Genomic DNA, 12,566 nt, shown 5'->3' with positions numbered 1-12,566 from the left:
TTTAAACAGTCCATCTTTAAAGAGGTTTCCACCATCATGAAGGATTTTTTTTTTCAACCATATTTCTAAAAGAAATTGAGATTTTTGCACATAAAATCTACTAAAAACCTTAAAAAAAAAAACAATTCCCAATATCAAAACTACAGTCATGTGCAGTGCCTCAGCAGGTATTGTGCTAAATCAAATCTTATTGACGTTCTCTATTAACCTTAAAGCTTTAAATTTACAGCTGCACTCAAACCGAAATTGTTTGTAAGATGCCTAGCATGGTAGCGCTCTGCTTGGTGTGTAAGCGTATGTGCGTGTGTGTGTGTGTGTGTGTGGGGGGGGGGGGGGGGGGGGCGTGAGAGGCAAATTGTAAAGTGCTTTGGATAAAAGCCTTTTATCAATACGACAGGTTTTTCTGTCAGGTGAAACTGGATTTTCATGTTTAAACAGATGAAGAGCTGCCTGTTCCTGCCTGAAATGTTGGTATTTTTTGCATACTACATTACATACTGGGACATATTAAATATTTTTTCTGGCATACTAAATAGAATGGTAGTGTGGATATTCACTGAAGCTGTAAGCAATGCATTGTGGTCTGTTCAACCACTCCGAATGGCAGACCAAAAAGCGAGCAGTAGATTACACAAACCAATATCTGTGAGGTTACCACAGCTGCTGAAAGAGCAGCATCAAATCTTACTGGTACGAAAAGTAATCCTGACCTTCACAAGATTTTTGAATGGACAAATGTATTTATATAGTTTTTCTCTCATCTATTGTTGTTATAGCCTCCACAATATTCCCAGCTCACCACTGTAAACACCTATGAAATGCAGCAAAGGCCCCAAAACAGCCTTGAACACTGAATCACTAAAAGGCCCATCTCAATGCAAATGCTGATCCATTTTATTAACTGGTGTTATAATGTCAAAACAAATAAAAAAATACTGCATCACAAACACAGTTCATGGGGCTTGTATTCTGTGTTTTCTGGGGAGTGCGTTAGGGCACAGTATTGTGTGTGTGTGTGTGTGTGTGTGTGTGTGTGTGTGTGTGTGTGTGTGTGTGTGTGTGTGTGTGTGTGTAAGAGAGGCTGTAAACTGTTGGCACTCAATGATACAAGGTGACCTTTGAACTCATCCACTCCTAGAAATTGGAGGATGCACTGTTGGATACATTACATTCATTAAGCAGATGCAACCTAAATTTTCCCCTGAAGACCCACCCTGCCTCATAGGCTACAGCTGTCTCTATTACCAGTCCAAATATTGGTATGCAGCACTGGTCTTGTACCTGATAAACAAGACCATCAGACACTGTAAAGTCTGATTTGATCTGATGCCAGATACAGTGATAAATCTGATTATGAAAACTTGATTGAATCTTGTGAGAACCAAATGGTCTCATTTCAAAATATAAGGTCAGGTTAACTTTTGCCATACTGCAGTCCCCCCAAAAAAAGAAGTGATTCTGGTGCACTCCTGCTGCACAACATAGAGGAAATCCGACCACACATCAGAAATGAGCTGCTGACTTTGCCAGCGGATCTGGCTTGGGGCCCAATGCTTCTCAGCTCAATGGAGAGAGGCCTGCGACAGAGCTTTATTGCCTTGTACTGGTATGAAATGGATATGAAGAAGAGAGTATAAACACAGCTCTGTTTTGTAATGCTTATTTTAGGGGGAGTTAAGCAACGCAAGTTAAGCCGCCCTAAATTATGAATTTACTTATGGACAATTTGGTTCTTTAAACGCTCTTGTCTACACAGGCATTACTCACTGAGACTTGCTGGTACACTCTCTGAAGAATCTGAAATTAGTTGGAACAGAAATTTGCCCAACAGTTTTGGGCTGTCTAGCTTTCAGTTACATAAAGTAAACAATCCAGGAAAGCAAAAGGCCTTTTTTTGCATTCACCAAGGTAACGGCAGCTCATGCCAACAGCATCCCTGTTGCTTAAAGAGAAGATTATGCAACATCAGCTCAACCCTTTATAAGTGACAGAAATAATGGTCGCTCTATTTCTTGACCATGTGAAGGCTCAGTAAAACCTTCAGTCGTATAAAAGTGGAGTCAAAGAAAAACATTCCTCTTAGACGGTAAAGCACTCGGTGACACCTGCCAAACTATAGTGTCATTAAACAACCATTTGTGGTGCAGTTTTTAATTGTGGGCTACCATTTCAGTCTCACACCCATGAAAAGGGGATTCTGGTGAGGGTAAGACCCCGCTGTGCCACACACTTTGAGGCATCCCATCTCCAAAGGTGGACTAGGACCTTGTGATGGGCTGTGACAGATTGGGGTCGGGCCGTTGGACTCTTTGCCTGTTGAAGGCCTGAACTATTGGTTGAGCTTGCTGGGTGGGAGACAAGAGATTTCTAAAGGCTTGGAGAGGGTCATGACACCAGGGAGTTTGCCCAGTCTTGCAAACAGGAGAGCATTAGAGAGTGTTGTATCTGAGGGCCTGGGACTGGCAGGGGCCCAACACCAACACCAACAGAATACAGAGTTCAGCCTATGGATGCTACACAATATACAACACTATATGCCTATAGACAGCAGCCATTCAAAGTTTTGCCGGAGGGGATTTACAACATACAGTGCACTGGTCATCCAATCACACCAGCCGCATACTAACCAGCACCACCTTTTGTTAAGGAAGAGACATCAGATGTTGTGAGCGCCTCCTTCTAAATTGCCCTTCTTTACTTTCACAGGCGCGGTTGTGTCTTGAGGAGAAAAGAGCCAGAAGTCTCTAAAATGCTTCAGTGGACTTCAATGTGGATGTCCATCTGACACATTTTCGCGATGTCGTCTGAATAGCACTCCTTCTCAGCTCATTGTAGGAGCTAGCGAGCGGAGTGACAGTGATCCAAAGAGAGCTAACAGATGAGGCTGGCAGACCTACATTATGGCTCAGCACTAAGCTGTCAATCTGTTGCAGCAGGAGACCAACTGGCCTCATGATCATCATGACGCAGGAAAGATGGGCCCCTCGACCCAAATCTCCCTCAGGTCTGCGGTTGGTGGGAAAATTGCTTGAAGAAAGAGCATGAAAAGTGTGGAACACATCATGTCAGCTGCTGTTGTGGAGAAGATAAATCCTGTTTGTGAGCACAACATGACGGCTTTATTCTCACAGTGCCTCCATCATGCTACAGGCACATGTGTGTGTGGAGTCACAGACTGCAAAGATGTACTAAATCAGGCCAGGTTGGGTCCCGTGTTAATTCATGACACATGAACCCACACACATATGCTGCTGTACTATAAAGACCCTCATCACGTCCCAGAGGACCAGAGGTAGGTCCCCGAGTCTCACCTTCTGCATTTGTGTGCACAAAACATGAACAAAGATAAACAAAATGGCAGCTGATATCTCTGTTTAAATATCAGTTTGTTGACCTGTTTATATTCTGCCAGACAATAATCTTCATGTCACTGTTTCTCTGTCAGTCAAGCTTTACATTCCAGCATGCTGCATTCACACAGCAGTTTACGGTCAGATTCACTACTCACAACAGATATGCGATTGATGGCTACACACACATATTATACTAAAAGCCATCATTTAGGATGATAAAACTACATGTCCCTCACAGAAATTCTGTATCCTCTTGCAGAGACTTGATTAGCTCTACAGCTTTATAAACAGAAATGAAAAAAAAATTTGCATTTTAATCATAAAACCATTTGGATGCTTATTACATTAAAAGATGTACAAGAAGCATAGATTTTATGTTTTACTGTTAAAATATTGTCTATATGTGTGTTTCACTTGGATGATGGGTTTGGGAAACATAACACTATTACAGGTAATGAGATTAAAGCTGGAGAAAACTTCTCAAACAAATAACAGCACAGCACACAGATGCTAACGTTAGCATGAACTCTGCTAGCATTTTGGTTTCTACACAGTGGATGTGCCAATCCTGAACATATAAAAGTAGACGTAACTTACGGGTCTAAGAAATTAGGCCATTGCAGAATTACTGTATACTGCAATACTCCAGAGGGCCTACAGGGGGTGGCTCCAAAAAGGAGTAATTCATTTTGCCAATAAAGTTCTCTTTGGCTACTGGAAATGATGCTCTACCACAAAGATGGGAGTAAGCCATTTTTTTTTCCCCTTTGTGCTTGACATTTGACAGAACAGTGAAAGTTTGAGCTCTTCCCGCCTTTCGGAGAGACACATTTCTCATGGAGTTAAAATCCAACAATTAAAATTGTATCTTTTACAGGAGGTTACAAAACCTTTCTGGGAAACTGGGAACAGCACAATCGATGTCTAAAAAGTAACCATGGTCTAAAAATGGCACACGTACAGAAACAGAACCCGTCTTAACAGGAAGGAGTCAAACCGCCTGTCTTGTCTCTCCTACCGTAACCTGACAGAAAAAGGTGATTCCTCTCCTCTCCTTTTCTTAATCATATCTCACAAAACTATTACCTCCAGAGAGCAACAGCGTGAACGTGAGAATAACAGCTCCAGATAAGTGTCAGACAAAGTAGTGAGAGGAAGAAGATGAAGGAAGAGGAATGAAAGGAAGGTCATTTTATCAGCATTGTGACAATAACAGTGCCATGATGAAAGCTCTTAAAAAAATTTTTTTTTTTTTTAAAAAGGCAGTTCAAAGCTCCACAATTCCTCTTAATTTGCTGTTTGTGTAAAAAAAAAAAAAAAAAAAAAGGCTGTAGAAAGTCCATTTAAAAGATGTGCTGCTAAAATTTGTACTTCTATGTGTGACTTCGGTCAATTAATTGTAAAGACGGGAGAAAAATTCAGGAACAGCGTGTTACAATGGTGATTTGATGCCACATAAGAGACACTAAAGCAGAGTGGATGAACATGAATTTTTCAAGAAACTGAAAACAAGAAAGGAAACTGGGAAAAGTGAACTGAGTTGAATCAGGTATTCACATCCAGCACACAAACACACAGATAGTCTTTGTGTTCAGCGGGCCTGTGAGGTGACTAATCACACTCAAAGCAACTAATGACTCATGCAGTTCTGGCCGGGGCTTCGGATGGAGAGAAGACTCTGGAAAGCTGCTGGTCCCTTGGATTCAAGATTACACACTCCATCCTCTCACACTGACACCATTGATCTCTCTGGGCACTGGGACAGGGGTGATTTAAACTAGCTCGATAACACGCTTAGGGGAGGCCAAGTTAAAAGTTGGCTGGATGTGTGTGCAGTAAAGCGGGGAAAGGAGGTAATTTAGATCAATCTGAAGGATCCTTGACGGACAAGTTCAGCGAGAAAGAGACAAGGGGAGGCAACTCTGGGTCATGACTTCAGTTTGTAGTAACTCAGTAGGTCAGAGGCAGAAATAACTTTCCTCCTTTTGTTAAATATTAAGGAAGAAAACATACAGTATGGGTACCCAAGAGGAAATGTACTGATGCGATGTTTAATGCATGTCTCACCAATTATGTTTTGCACACCTGCCAGAGATTGACAGCTCTCATAACATCCATCTGTTTCCTACCTGGATGTAGTGCTATTAAGCTGCTGAGGAGCTACACTTGGCAGACCTGCAGCAGATGATCTCAGACATGCTCATTTTCTATCGACACCTCTTCATTCTCCGCCTCATTCTGGCGCCGCCAATATGTGTGTTTTTGTTGTGTGAGCCTGTACAAAAGGCGTAGGTTTCACTGGGGGAGATTCGGTGTATGTTCACCAACTGCCAGTTGGGACAAAAAAACAACAACATTTAAATGCATTTCATTAACATATGAGGGAGCCGCATTATTTAAAAGTGTGCCCATAAAGGTGTGACAATAGAGTATCGTAGCTTTCAGAGGAAATAGAAAACCAGTGAGCGACATACAGCTGCCCTCAGTCGAATCAATCACTGCTCATTTCTGTAACGCATCAAAAAGGATCAGATCACCCTGACATCAATTGATTTCTAACCAGTGAACCTTTTTACTGCAAGAGGAAGAGCTTCTCATTTTACCTCTGAGCAAAAAAACAAGCTCTAAAATCAGTAAATAATTAGTAAAAATGTGTTCTTGGAGTGCAGAGGACTCGAGATGAGATGTATCTACTGGGAAGAACAAAAAGTAGATGAAAAGATAACCTTGCCAAAAATAAATCAATATTTTGAGATAGTAAGTAGAAATGATCAAAGTATTAGTTATAAATTATTGTAATTATAATTTGGATGATGGTTGATAACTCCCACTTGAAGTATCCTAATGTGGAGTTTTAATAAGAACTTTCTTGGTCATTATTTTTTTTATTCCCCCCATCATATTTTTACATCCAAAATAAGATACTTTTTCATGCTATTTTAAAAAGAGTAGATACAGTGTTTTTTAGTAAGTCACCAATTTTAATTTATGTGCAGTTCTTATGCTTGCATCTAAAAAAAGGAAAATAAAAACATACATTAAACAAAATTGTCAAAATGTCATTTAAAACTTCCAATAATAGAGATGTCAATTTGGAGTTATATTTCTGACCACCTGATCAATTTAAGGTCAAGATTCCCTCTCCTGAGTGAACCGAAAAAATTAAGCTGTGGCTGCAAATCCCACACAATGAGCTAAAATGGGCTCAAAAGCTCCATACTACACCTTTGACATTATTCCTACAGTCATTTGATCCTTTGTTGTCATAGGGAAATTGTTAGAGCAGCTTTAAAACTATGAAGTTCAAATATTTTGTTTGTAAAATATTTGTTTAGGTAATGATTTAAGGGTCAGGGGTCACATATAAGCAGCAAGGGACTGTTCATGCTATCTAAGTGGCCACTACACCAGCTGTGTCTGATAGACAGCAGAGGTCAATGGTGAAGGTTTGGATGTTAGCTCTTGATAACAAAGCCAATAAAGGATCAGGTGCACGAGACGCAGCCATCATCTTGAGTGTATTAAATCTCCAGAAACACACACTAACGCACACACGCACACACTTTCTGTATTTCTTGCATCATCAGCGTTACCATAAACTGGTCACAGTTAGACCATATTTTTATCCACAGTGGAAAGTGGTCAGAAAAAACAGAAACCGTGAAACGAAATGGAATCAGAGACACAAACACAGACATGCTGGTGGGACTTCATCCAAGAATTCCTCATCTTTAATGATGTGCTGAGTTCGTGGAATATCAACGAGGCAAGGAAAGACGGAAAAAGAGCTCTGTCCTTCAAGTGTTTATTACCAGCGCCAAATGCCCAGAGAGTCAGGAGCTATCGGCTCATTCTCACATCAGCACTTAACAATAAAGAAGTGCTGAATGGAGATATTTCAAAACAGGGTGACATTACATATCAAAAACTAACTGCAATAACCAATGAACAGGCAGAAAGGGACTAATTATTCTAATCTCTGTGCTGCAGAGGCTGATAAAAGTTTGGTGCTGCCTCAAAGAGCTTCTTGTAAAGCCAAACATTTGTCTTCCACCAGACCTTCGAGGAGAGCCCCTGGCCAAGGACAAAGAGAGGGACCTTTCTCTTTGTGTGGGAGAGCTGTTCAGCTGTGGTTTCATCTACGCTTGTAATGATTGGCCTGGTGGGCTGCTTTAGTCCCTCCCAGGCTAAAGACCGGAGGTGATTGATGGATTGGTTTTTCCAATCCCCTTTGGGTTTTGGCAGCTGGGCACTCGCGCTGCAAGAGGGTTTCAATATTCCACAGAGAGGAGAGGGAGGCTGAGTTTGGCTTAAAGTCCGCATCCTGAAACTCAAAACGAAGAGTCTTCATTGGTCTTTTTCTTTTTCACTGTTTGTTGTTCAACTCACTGGACTCTGAGAATTGGGAGCTGTCCAGTGCTGAAAACATGGACAGTTTTTACTCCTCTGACTGTAAAGTCATTGTTAGTCCGAAACCTACAGTCATCTTCTGGCAGTAAACAAACCACAAAGTTCAAAGAGGTCAGAAAATTCCCACTTCAGTTTGCAAACCGATTCACAGTTGGATCTGCTGTTTGTGAATCAGAGTTTAAAAAAAAAATTAAAAAAAAAAAATTAAAAAGTGGTCTGCAGTCATCTGCTGCACTGTACAACTCTCCATCACACTCTGATCCAAACAAAACCAGCACTTTTTAAGGGCAGCATAATCATAAATCAACACGCATGTGGCTCTCTCCGAAGTGAAGCTTATTTTGATCATACCTGGGCTGCTATAAGCGAGCAATGCTACTCATTTGCATTTATATAGCCCCATTCTGGTAGTTATTAACACTGTATTAGAGGGAATAGAACCCATAATCACCTGCGTGACATCTTGGAGTGGGCACTTTCTTACCATCGAGAATAATATCAAACTCTGACTGAGAAGTACATTTGGCTTCTACTGAAAATACAACATCAGCAAGGCTTTTGAAACACTTCCATATAAGACAAATGGAGGAGAAAACTGCACACTTGTGAGCAGAAGTTGTCACAAGTGTGTCTTATTGAATTCATTTGATCACTATTTTCATCAGAAAATAAAACAAATGGTCTGAATATTTGAGCTCATCAATCAGTTATTATTTTCTCTTTTTTTTCTTTTGGTTTTATGTAAAAAATGCAGAAAAACTGTGAAGAACTTTGCCACACTAATTGTTTTGACCAATCAAACTTAAACATATCCAGTTAAGGTCCACAAAAGACAAAGAAAAGCAGCAAATCCTCACAACAAAGAAGCTGAGAACAGGAGTAATTCTTCTATGGAACCACTAATCATCATCTATCTTCTCCACCTATCTGAGAGCATCTCACATGACCCTTTTTTTTCATGTGAAGTGACTCCTGGGATTGCAGACGGCTCAGTGCCAGACATGACAAACAATAGTGGGGCTGAATGAGTGCAAAATGTGCAGCGACAGACAGCGAGCCAGCTGAACTGAGCTCGCACTCTATTTTAGAATCAGACCCTTTTCTTTCCCTCAACACGGCACCACTCTGTGATCCCTCTGCTCCTATGAGTGCACTCATCTACATACGCACATGAACACACCAACATACACGCAACTACTGTATGCATGCCAGGGCTCATGGATGCCAACACACCCTTTCAAACACGCACACCTACTCACTCACTCACTCACTCGCTCGCTCGCTCACTCACTCACTCACTCACTCACTCACTCACTCACTCACTCACTCACTCATCCGGACCGAATGAAAAATGCATGCTGTAAACTTTCAGCTGGGTCTTGTTGCCTCATTCCTCACTATTCTCCTCTCCTCTCATCCCACTTCTTAGCTTCTGTGTTCTGTGTGAGCTCTCCCAAACCCACATTTTCTGAGCTGGAGCCCCTCTACCATGTTGCGTTGCCTAGTTAACCTCGTCCTGCTTCATGGCTCTGAGACACAGCTGGTGGTGAGCGACACTAACAAGGCCATAGAAGAAAAGACTTGGACTCCTCCAGACTAAAGCGCTGAATGGAAACAGAATGGGCTTTATTGGGTTGCAGGGGCTCTCATATTCTCAGACAATACAGCTCATTTGTCAAGGTGACCCACGCTGTTCTCCTCCTTCACTGTGATTTGTACATGCCAGTGTTTGTTTACAGAGCGGGTCCTCATCAATAAAACCCTCTCAAAGATCTGGTCACCTGCTTGGCACCAGGCAATCAATCTCCTTTACCATCATTGGCTCACTTTTTGTATAATTTTTTTTTCATATTTTGAGGACAAAAGCAAAGTTTGTTTAACAAAGGTAGAATGCACAGACATGAATGTAAAAATGAAAATACAGGAAGAAGCAGCCGGGAGACCCAGTAATCACAATAATCCAGTTTCTATAGAGTATCTTTGATGTCATGCCCAGGTGACAGCTCTGGAAGTGGACCAATAGAAGATCTGATTTAGGCAGTTACTCAACACATGTTGTTTGTTCACCAAAAGGCTCTGATTTACATAATATATTTCACAAACACCTGTTCAGGTGTTCAGATCTGCTTCCACAATCCCATCACCCAACAGAAGGCCTAGTCACCTTTGATTCCTTTTAATGAAGTCATCTGTAAAGGAAGATTCTGAGGCTCAACTGAACCAAAGCACAAGTTTGTGTGATAGAAGACAAGATCAGAGAAAACCATGTAAAGGACACACTAACAAGGTTACTTGGGGAGTTGATGATTTATGCATGAACCTACATGGCCCGTAAATATAGACCAATATTAAAAGCTTTGACCTGTAAATAATTAAAGCTATCCCGAACGGGTATGATTTGTGCGCGTCTGGGTAGCTGACGCTGTGGTAGTGCGATGGCGAGGACGTTGATTGGTGTACAGGAAAAAAAAATACTTATTACTTCCACTTATTACGTTTGCATATGCTTAGATATTGCATGGATAGGCAATGTTTGAAGCACCCTAAAATTCTTAAGCGGTTTTATCACATGATTTTGTTGCAGTTGCTTCAAAAGTGCGCTTTTTTTTTTATTGCAGCCAAGAAATGAAAGCACTTAAAACCGTCTTCCAGGCTGAGAGATCTCAGGCGCCTCTGGCCACCCGGTGACTTGAGATATGACACACTGACCAAAACGACTGATTTCATACATTAAGCATGCGGAGAATATCATGCCTACTCTTACCGTATCTGGCGAACCAAGTCGCGTCTTAATGGTGCAATCCTCAGGAATGTAAGCCTTGCGCCTCAGTGCAGGTGCTCTCCAAAGCTCCCAGAGGGTGCAGAGACGGCAAGCGACGAAACAAGGGTGAAACGGCACTTTGCAGAGGCAAAAGAGACCGGCGGGGGGGGGGGGGGAGTGCGTGCACTCGGACTTCTACTCCTTCAACATTATCCTCTCCTCACTGAGCAGCAGCTTCTGCGCCGGTCATCCCGTCAGACACTGATATCTTCCAGATCGGAATAGATGAGCGCACACACACACGCAGAGAGAGAGAGAGAGAGAGAGAGCGAGAGCGAGAGAGAGAGAGAGAGAGAGCGAGAGAGAGAGAGAGAGAGAGAGAGAGAGCAAGGTGCTCCCTCCGTCCCCCCCACCTCACCAGCAGAAGCAAAATCGGTTTGAACAAAGAGGCAAGCAGTGACAGGCAGACGGCTCCAGCGCCCCCATTCAAAGTGGGGGAGACGAGGGTGGCGGTGCGGGTGGGAGGGGAGAGTGGGGGGGTGAAAAAGAGAGAGAGAGGGGGGTGTACTTTATATGACCATAATCCGATTCCTACATAAACCTCAAAAGGTTGATCCGGTGTCTGTGAATTAAATTGGAATTTACCCATGAGCTTACAATAACAGTCTGACCACCAGTTCACTCCCCCCCCCCCCCCCCCCCCCCCCAACAAATCCTCACACCCTCTGTTTCCACACATTTTCACACATCTCCTACAAACGACACAACTTGTGTAATCACATATAACCCCCAGGCCTTATTTTCTAATGAGACAAACTGATCACTATTCAGTTAATGTGCGCAGGAATAATGTTTGACGAATGCTCAGAATTTCTTGTCAATGCCGCTCAGCGCCTACAGATGCATCGCCCAACCTGGCAGCAGTCAACATCTCATCGCTGCAGCAGGCTCAATACAAATCAAACAGCATCAGTCTTCATTACATTATACAGAAAAGGAGAAGAAAAAAAAAACTTTGTTGCTGATGGCAGCTCTGACCATGTAAGGCTGTCTGACTGCAGGTTCAGCTCTGACACTTATTTCTGTCAATGACAAAGTGAAGAGCAGCAGACTCCTCTTTGTTATTCATCATTCTTTAGGTCTGCAGTCTGTTGCTCCGTGCTCAAGATGGTTTTGAATTATGCAACTTCCCTTGTGTAACGGAGGCACGAGTTGGTTTTGGAATCTTAATAGAGCCACTAATCACAGTAATCACAATGTCACTGAATTAAAATCGTTACTTACCCATTGGTTTGGAGAGTCTCTGTGTAGACGTGTGAGGCCTGAAATAATAAAGGATGAATGAATTACTGAGTAATTCTTTTTCATTTTAACCAAAATTCAACCCAGGTGACTCGCCTGTTGGTCAGTCATTAGAAACTCTTGCTTTGCAACCAAACTGTGTTCAGATCTTCTTAACTTTATTCACATTCTAGTGGACCTCTTAAAGTTTCTGCTGCCTTTTGAGGAACATGTAAACAAGCATGCATAAGAATATTTCAATTTGATTCAGGAGTCTTGGGTTTGAATAGTTCACTCATAAAACATCATGCAGCTTCAATACATGATAATAATACAGAGTTTAGTACATTATACCACCAGACATGGGAAAAAGATGCTTATATCCAACTTCAAAGCTACTTTAAGTTGTCTTAACAGATTTGTTTGGGCCACTTGGGGGCAGCAACTAGCATTAAAAATAACATTAACATATTAACACAGTGTAAAGTTGTAATGATGAACATGCAAAATGTTCACATGTAGCAGACATGAAGAAACATTAGCATTAATTTGGAGTAATGAATACAAGTTCAATATTTCTGTTTTGGGTCGCAGCAATTTTCTGAAGAAAATATCCACCTCTTCATTTGAGAGATGCTCCACTACAGTTTTATGCAAAGGTTTTGGTACCCCAGGGCACCTTTTGTTCATTTTTGTAGAGAAAAGAGGTGAATACAACATCTGCAGCAAGCACACATTAAACCAAGCATTTATTTACATGT

General features: G+C 41.8%; 1 protein-coding gene across 2 annotated transcripts in view; it reads right to left on the bottom strand.

Annotated features, from left to right (window-relative positions):
* Positions 1-10,908, bottom strand: part of LOC138202856 (neurocan core protein-like) — a 42,667-nt gene extending 31,759 nt beyond the window's left edge. For both annotated transcript variants that reach the window (XM_069157170.1, XM_069157171.1), the window contains exon 1: positions 10,528-10,908. The gene's annotated coding sequence lies outside the window, so the exon portion shown is untranslated. The remainder of the gene's footprint in view (positions 1-10,527) is intronic.
* Positions 10,909-12,566: the final 1,658 nt, after the last annotated feature.

The sequence above is a fragment of the Embiotoca jacksoni genome, unplaced genomic scaffold, assembly GCF_022577435.1.
Source record: "Embiotoca jacksoni isolate LCO1_2020_lvr unplaced genomic scaffold, fEmbJac1.0.p SCAF_22, whole genome shotgun sequence".
NCBI lineage: Eukaryota > Metazoa > Chordata > Actinopteri > Embiotocidae > Embiotoca > Embiotoca jacksoni.
Note: the sequence above shows the minus strand (reverse complement) of the source record. Positions and strands in the feature narration are given on the sequence as shown.